At 52.4% G+C, this 8,885-nt stretch overlaps 1 long non-coding RNA gene across 1 annotated transcript; it reads right to left on the reverse strand.

Moving 5' to 3' along the window:
- Positions 1-4,311: 4,311 nt before the first annotated feature.
- On the reverse strand, positions 4,312-8,116 carry LOC142871370 (uncharacterized). The gene is made up of 2 exons (XR_012919618.1): positions 7,046-8,116; positions 4,312-4,564 (listed from the first exon to the last, which is right to left on the reverse strand). It is a non-coding gene; the product is annotated as an uncharacterized LOC142871370 (long non-coding RNA).
- Positions 8,117-8,885: the final 769 nt, after the last annotated feature.

Raw genomic sequence — 8,885 nt, forward strand, 5'->3', positions numbered from 1 at the left:
GACAGCAATAGGCCTCTTTCTCTATCATCTGTTAAGTCTTGTTAAATTCAACGCTAGCTAATACAATAGAGCCCCGGGATAAAGCAGTCTGCGAGAAGCAGACTTATGATTATATGTGTCCCAACAAACACAATAGTGTGTGCTAAAGAGAAAGCCCCTCTCCACATGGCCACCTCTGCCCACAGGACAGGAAGGAGGAATTATTAATCTGCTTGGTCAGTGCCCAGGATATTCTCAGGGTCACCTTCTACTAGTAGTGGGGCCACTGTGTGTTGAAGGTGTGCACACCTGCCCAGTGTGCTGTCTTGCCCACTTGATCGTCAGGGTTTCTAGCCTCCTATAGCAGAATTAACTCCATCGCCCTCTCTTGCCCTGTCTCTTCTGGTTCCTTTGTCTGCAACTAAGCAGACCGGTCTGCTCCAGAGACCCACGTATCTAGGACTCCATAGGGAGGGAGCAGGGAGCAGGAATAAAAACCAAGTGTCTCCAGGAAGAAACCCAGTGGTGCCAATAAGAACCCTAGAAAGGTATATGGCTGTGGGGTGTGCTACGTGGGACAGGACAGCCTCCCACCAGGCTGGACCCAGAGCACAGCAACACGGCAGTGCAACAGGGACACAGGCCGCCTGCACGGCACTGCCACCTGCCAGGCTCACCTGGAAGGGAGGAAGAGAAGCCCCAGGCACGAGCATCCCACTCGAGTGCTCTTGGGCAATTGAAAACTAGACCCTGGCAACCTGAATTTAGCATTATTTCCCAAATTTTCCCTTCTTTTGCTATTATGCTCCTTTAGAGAAGTCAGAAGATAAGGAGAGGCGGAGTCCTGATGGATCCTGCCACACCTGGAGACCAGAGCTGCCCCCACACGCCCATAGGAGAGCCTTCCGGGCTTCTGCTCGTGAGTTGCATTTCTTTCACTCCCAAGAGTCCCTGCAAATACAGGCCATGTCACCTTCCTTCCTGGGGCTGTTCCTGCACATTGTTTTTCTCCTCCTTCCTCTCCGAAGCCTACCTTTTACACCAGCCCCTCCCACTCAGACAGCCCTGGACCCCCTCTCCTCCCTGTCGGCCGCTTCTTCAGGTGGTTCCAAGAGGAGGTGACTGTGTGCTCATCGGGCTCTGTCTGGGCAAGGGCGTGGGCTCCGGGCCCAGGCTTCAATCCTGACCCCTCCACACACAGGCCATGGGCTCTGCGGCAGCTGCTCAACCCTCTGGGGAAGGGGGACAATGACAGGGCTGACCTCATAGGGCACGTCTAAGGAGGGAATGAGACAGGGTGTACAAGGCTCCCAGCACAGCGCCTGTTCACATGTTGCTTATTGTTTCTCCATCCCTGCAAAAGGTACCAGAAGTTTTAATCTGTGCATTTTTTCACCCTTAAGTAAATTTGCCTCTATGTCTCTTTCATGTCTGGCAACACTAATACCAGCCCAGGCTAGAGTTTGGGGAAGGCATCAGCAGGGTCAGTTTAAATCAACTTGTTCTGCACAGATCCTAGAACCAGATGATCACAGGCACTGACATCCTCCAGGATGACAGAATTATCATAATCAGGACTTAATTCCAGCTTTGCTTTTGCATTCAAGTAAGAATATGCCTTGACATTTATCAGCGATGGTCTTCCCTTACCACCATGCCTGAGATTCTGGAAGGTTCCCAAGGTGGGTTCTCAAAGTGGGTTCCACAGTCCAGCAGCATCAGCATCACCTGGGAACTTGTTAGAAATGCAAATTTTCATGTTCTACCCCAGATCTGCAGGGCAGGGCCCAGCAATCTGTGTTTTAACCAGCCCTCAAGTCATCTGGAAGATTCTGAAGTTTGGGAACTACTAATTTAGAGGTTTTATAAATGCTAAATATTTTAAGCTCTTACATTTATTGTCTTAAAACTCATCACCTTCAAATGATCCCAGAGAAAAGGGATTTATAATTATTAATTTTTAATGATAGGACATTTTTTTTTGGGAAACCTACTAGCCACTGACTGTGCACACCACCATTTCAGTGTGTCTTACTGAATGCCGGGTGATCACCATTTCTTTTTAAATTCCATTTTTCTTTTACTTTTCAACTTTTTGTTGAAGTACAACATACTCACAGAAGTGTCCATGTACCCTAAGTGTACAGTTAACTCAATGTTTGTCACACGAACGCATCTGCATACCCAGCACCCAGATCAAGAATTCAAACCAGCTGTCCCCTCGCATTCCCTTCTAATCACTATGCCTGTGCCGTTCATTTCATTTCTTAAAATTGAAGGGATATTTAAAAGAAGAAAAAATTATTTTGAAGAAGGAAAGTCACCACCATAATCACCTCACTTTCACCGAAATTACTTCGGTGTTGCTCATTCCCTTTTGCACGTGTATCTTGTGCAGCTTTGCATCTTACCTTGTGACAATGCCCACGCGCCAAGTCGTTACGCACCCTTCCTAAGCATCGCTTAAAACGACCCCACACCGCACCATCACATCAGTGCCCACTGACTGCGCCAGTCCCCATTATTTCAGCGGCTCCTGTCCTGCAACAAACCTTGTGCCCCAGACTTCCTGTTTCTTCTCTGGAGTGATTTCCTGAGAACCAGCTCTCAGAAGCGAAATTACCGGATCAAAGGTCCTGAACATTTTATTAGGGCTCTTTATTATTTGCCCTCTTTTCTAAAAATGTAAATCCCATTTTAGGGAATACTTCTGTGCCTTTCTGAGCTCCTCTCTGTGTCCTAAGATTCTGGAAATGTATAGACTCTTCCCTCCCAGGCCCTGTGAACTCAGAAAAATACTTTTGGTAGCATTGGGTAGGCGCGGAGGGACCACCCCTTGTCAGTGGGCCTGGCAGGGACCCCAGGCAGAGCCCAGACAACCCTCCCCTGGGGGTACAGGCGGAGGGGTGGTTCAAGGAGGCAGGAGACCTTCCCTGAGATGCCCACAGGGAGCTCTCAGCAGCCATCAACGTTCCAACAAAGCCCCCTTCTCTCCTCAGGAGAGATGGAAATCCCGGGAAGGGCAGTGAGGGAGGGTAAGGTTGGACAAGAGAATAAGATTAAAACCCACAGAGCCCAGCTGCCCAGGGCGGCCGCAGGGCCATGCCCCGACAGGGCTGGACAGGAGGGATTATTGATTTCCTGCGGCTGGTTCTCCTCTTCCCAAGGGACTTGCCTCTTCCCCCTGAAGGGTGGGCAAGGCCAAGAAGGTAGGATGAGGCTGGAATGAGGTCTGAGGAGAGATTGCCCACATGGGGCCACGTGAGGTAGCAGGCCCGTGCGCAGGCCAGAAAGGCAGGCTGGGGCTGGAAGAAACCAGGCTGCGGGTTTAAATTAAACTTAAATTCTGTCGTCCTGCGCACAGTGCAACACATTGGTAGTGAGCACTGCGGGGCAGTTGTTGTGTAATCTGAGCAAGTCTGTGTGTCTCGGTTTCCTTATCTGTAAAGATGCGGGAAGTACAGTACCTGTCTCCTTGGGCTAGCGTGAGGATTAAAGGAGTTAAACACTCAGACAAGCGCATTCCGTAAACCCACCTGTGCACACTGTAGGAGCCAGTGCTTTGCTGAAGACACACCCGGCAGAGAAGGGTAAGGAGGGTCAGCTCACACTGTCACCCGCGAAGCCAGCGAAAGCCCAGCGAGAACCCTAGCCCCTTCCCGGCCTCTGCCGCCTGTTCACCCCCCATGCGTTTACAGGAAGGGTGGGGCAGGCTCTGAGCAGCTCATGGCCGTGCAGCCATTCCTTGAACTTCACCTCGAGCTCCTCGGGGCTCCAGCCAGGCCATGTGGGGAACAAGAAGACCTGAACTCCACTTGGCTGGAGCCCAGTGAGCCCCCTGTCCTCCAAATCCCCCCAAAGTGGGCTGGGGGAGCAAGAGACTGCAGAGAGAGGGGCATTTGAGCCTCTGAATACTGGTCATCAAGGCCCAGAGTGGAGGGAGAGAGAACACGGTTCACATGGGGCATTCTTCCATCGGAGCGAAGAAGTGGGGGGCTGGGCAGGAATGTGCTGACAGGGAAAACGGGGAACCAGCACTGAGTGATTGCTTGCTATTGCCAGGCCCTGTGCTGGGTGCTCTGATGTGCACAGTCTCACACATAGATACAGTATCCCCATTATACAGATGAGGAAACTGAGGCTCAGAAGTGAAACAACTTGCCTACCCTTAGGCTTTTATGAGTGCCCAGCATTGTGCTGCCCACTGAAGGGGACACAGGACAGAAGACCTGATCCTTCTTTTTAAGCAGCGTCCACTAGTGCAGGAGGAGCAAGACTGGCCTGGAAAATGCCCGCCAATGATCTACACTGACACAGGCTTGAGTGCTCAGTGACGTGGCTTGGATGGAGTGCAGTGGGGGTGGGGCAGAGGAAACAAGTGACTTGGGCCGCACCGGGAGTGGCGAGGCCGGGCTGGGTCTCATCCCATCTTTGTCCTCAATTCCTCCAGCTCTGCCATTCATTGGGTCTCCACTGCCTTTGGCCACCTGGCCCCCGATTCAGACTGCAGAGAAGGCTTCCTGGAAAGGAGACCCAGCCAGGGAGGAAGAGGTGCCCAAAGGATGAGATCTTTCGAGGGAAGATCCTGGAGAATAAAACAAACGTAGATTCAAATTCTCTCCCCCAGGGCCTGTGCAGATGAAGCACCGTATGAACAAGGGGTACCCTTCCACCCCGAGACCCCACGGGTCCTTGCGGGTCCGTCCCTCACCTTACCCTTGTCTCTTGCAAACCTGTGGCCTGCAACACAGAGCTCAGAACAAGGGACTGACTGTAGTAAGAATGTCTCCTGTTTGAGTTACCATGTGGAGTCGGATGACTCCCTCACCCCCACGACCTTAGCATTTCCATCTCTAAAGTGTGACTAATGTACTTTTTCCTTCTCCTTCAGAGTGAAATACGGCCCTGGGAAAAGGCTGCTGCTGTTTGAGCCCGGCTCCATCCCAAGAGCACCTGCCACGTGCCTGGTGCGGCACTAGGCAGAGCGAACGCACAGCAGACAGCCTCTGCCGTCACCAACACCACTGCCTCGCAGCAGAGGAAAACAGGTAACACAGGTGACAGGCACACAGAGAGATGGGGGTGGGGGTGGGGGGTTCTGGGGGCCCAGGGGCCAGGGAAAAGCTCACAGAAGAGTTCGCCAAGCAGATGCCCTGGGGGTGAGGAAGGGCGTTCTAGATGGAGTGGCCAGGGCATACACACGCAAGGGCAAGGGAGCAGGACCAACTACAGACAGCAGCTTGGAGCCAGACTTCTGGGATTCGAATCCCCTCAGTGTGTGGTCTCGGGCCAGTCACTAACCTTCCTGTGCCTCAGTTTCCTTGTGGGTCCTACCGTGCCTATAGGTCCTCCTGCTGTCAGGATAAAATGGGACAACAAGGCACTTAGAACAGCGCTTGGCAAGCGCTTTGTGCTTAGTAAGTGTTAGAGATGGTGGTGACAAAATGATGGGCTGGAAGACCTAAATAAATCCACACAGCCGGGCAGATGGCGGGAACTCTAACCCCGCAGTCTCAGGGGATGGAAATGAGTGGTGAGCCCAAGGTATATGGGGCAAAACTTAAGTCAGGCAAATTTGCAGATATCCTGATACCTGCATATTTACCTGCAAGTATCCTAATACCCTTTGAGCTGCCCAGTGGGTTTCAACATCACACCGCAGAAAAAAGAGGTGGGGTTGGGGACTGTAAAAGAGACGCCCCCAGCTGTGCTCCCTCCTTTGAGGCGGGAACCTGGGGAAAGGCCAGGAAGCCCGCCGGGATGGGGGGTGCTGCCGCCTGCCCTCCCTCTCCCCGCTCTCCCCAGGCCGGCTCCACTCGGGGCTCTTGGAGACAGTGGCGCGCGCGCGGGCGGCCGCAGAGCGAGACAGCTTTTGCCACCTACACGCCCGAGGCGGGAAAGCGGAAACCAAGGGCGTCTCGGAACGCGATGCGTTGCAGCGGCGGGACGCGCCCCCTGGGTGACCCTCCGCGCGGCGGCGGGAGCGCGCCGAGTCCGCGCCGTGCGCCACCAGAGGGCGCGCTGGGTCTCGCAGAGCGCGGGCCGCCCGTGTGCGCGCCCAGGCGGAGGGAAAGACGAGCGAGGGCCCGCGCTCCCAGAAGTCAGCCCTGAGCTCGGGGGCTGGGGCTTTCTAATGATTGAGCTCGGCGCAGTAGGGCAGAGGACATAGAACAGTGACACTAATAATACTAAACTTACACAACACTCACTATGTGCCAGACACTGTCATTCAATTCTTACCACGGCCCCACAAGACAGATGTTATTATCATTTCCATTTTCCATTTGGAAAAACTGAGCCTCTGTGTGCCGAGAGGTCCCACATCTGGCCAGGGCCAAAGCTGGAATTTGAACCCTCAAAATCTGGGCCCAGGGCCTGTGCCCTTAACTGGTGCCCTGGAATAATAGCTCCCTAGTAATCTATTCTGCACCCCCCCTGAGAATCGATCACTTTCTCACTAGCAGATCACTGGTTAAATTTCGCAGCTCAATCCTCCTCCTCCCCTGCAGAGAAGTTGAGTTGCTACATTCCCATTGCTAGGCTGGTATCGCCACCCTAGTTGCCCAAAACCTCAGACTGCTCAATGGCCTCCAACAGATTCTGATTCCATTTACATTTATTGAACACTTACTATGTGCTAGGAAGTGAGTGTATGCATTTACATTGGTTCTCATGGATACTCCCAAGGATGTGTAAATTACGTGTGCTCATTCTTATTCCCACTTTACATATGAGGAAACTAAGTCAGGAGGGTTAGCAGTTTCCCTTGGGTCACACAGTTAAAACCTGACCCAGCCTCTGCAGCTCCAACCACTATATTCATGCATTTGACAAACCTACTCTGTGCCAGGCACTATATAGGTGCTGGGGACTCAACAGAGAACAAGACAGATAAAAACCCTTGCTTTCTTGGAGTTTACATTCTTCATCAGCTATAGGGTGTCCCCGATGACATTCAGCCAGTCCTTGTTCCTTGATGGTTTATGAGAAGAGGCCATGTGCACTGAACAGAAAGGAAAACAAGCGTTTTGCATATAGTGACCTATGTGAGCTACCAATAATGTACCTGGCCTCTGCCTAGAAGGTAGGATGTTGGTGAATGCTGTGGTTGATTTGTGTCCCCAAAAAGATATGCTGGGGTCCTAAACCCCAGTACCTGAGAATGCAGCCTTATTTAGAAATACAGCTGTTGCAGATGTAATAAAGCTATGATGAGGTCATAGGGAGCAAGGAGAGCCCTAACCCCATACAGCTAGTGTCCTTATAAGAAGAGGAGACACAGAGACACACACACTTGACAAGGGAGGCAGAAATTGACTTGCTACAGCTAAAACCAAGGAACGACAACCATTGCCAGCAACCACCAGAGTGAGGCAGAGGCAAGGAAGAATCCTCCCTACAGGTTTTATAGAGAGCATGGTCCTGCCAACATGCTCCCTTGATCTTGAACTTCTGGCCTCCAAAACTGGAAGCAATACATGTTTGTGTTTTTTAAGCTACTCAGCGTGTGGAACCTTGTTACAACAGAGGTAGGAAGCGACTTTGTGGGGACGAATGAGCTCACCCACCCATGTTCTTTATCTCACGGCACCCCACAGTGGTCAGGGTCAGGGTAATGCCGTGGCAGTGCACTGGGGCAAAGCTCAACGGCCATGATGGCATCTGTCCCAAGACTGTGGTGTCAGCATTGCTGTCCTCTACCTGACTCAACCAACCCATGGTTACCAGCGAAAATGACAAAGGTGTATTCAGCTGTCAGAGGCAGGGCAGACAGCAGGCAGGTGTGCCCAGGGCACCCGTATCTCACCTGCCAGCCCCAGCTCTGCCAGCCCCACTCAGCACTGCCAAAGCCTCGTGTCACGGACGTGCTGCCTGTTGATTCCTGGAGAGGGACAGGGCAGAGGGAGAGGCCGTGTCATGCTAGTCCATCCAGCTGTGTCCAGGTGGTCCTTGACAGTGGCAGGAGAGGCCATCAGCCTCGTGGGGAGTCATGCATGGCCCGGTCTCGCTCACTTAACAGTCACCCCCCAGAGTGCCTTGATACAGCTGTCATTGTTCCCGGCTCACCAGAGGGCTCTAGGTTATGGGAGATGGAATGTTGATTTGCTTGGCTTAGGATATTCTGGTTTGGAAATGAACAAAGTGCCAAGCCTGAACCTTGTGGAGTGACTCAGTCCCTCATTGTGAAGCTGCAGATACATATGGACATACATGGCTTCTGCCCTCCTTGGAGGTTGGGGCCTCCGCCACAGTCACTTTGAGTCTCCTGGGCAGCCCTGCAAGCGTTTCCATAATCCATTCAGCTCGCTGAGATTTTTCTGGGTGTACAGACGTTCACAGGCATAAGCCCTATCTCTCTAGGAAGACAGCAAGGGGCAGGGGCTGTTTTGAGTTGTTCTGTGTCTAGCACAGTGTCCTCCACAGTCAAAGGAGGCTGGGCACGTAGCCAGCCCTCCCCACAGCGCTGGCTGGCTTGAGGGAGGACATGCTTTAGGGAGAAGTAGAGTTTCCTTCTGGATCGTAGTGTCCAGTCTACATGGCGGGGAAAGAGCAGAGATTCAGGGCAGATGCCCCATCTAAAAGTGGCGAGAGCTCTTAGCTGGAACTCCCCCTGGGGTGGATATTTCAGATGTCAGAGCAAGGTGGTAGGTGGCAGTAAGGGAGTGGAGGAAGAAAAGAAACCTCCAACATCATTCATCGAGAGAACACTTGTCTGCCCCAGGAACAGGTATCTGAGAAATGGGGTGAGAAGAGGTACAGAAAACAGTATTGCTCTCATCAAACTTACCCGGTTTTCATTAGACCCACCCCAGTCGTATGCACACTACTTTCCCAGCTGTGCAGCAGCTTTTCCTGCTGCAAAGATTCCTGTCTTTTCCTGAGTCTCCTTCCCTCCCTCCCTCCCT

The sequence above is a fragment of the Microcebus murinus genome, chromosome 6 (assembly GCF_040939455.1).
Source record: "Microcebus murinus isolate Inina chromosome 6, M.murinus_Inina_mat1.0, whole genome shotgun sequence".
NCBI lineage: Eukaryota > Metazoa > Chordata > Mammalia > Primates > Cheirogaleidae > Microcebus > Microcebus murinus.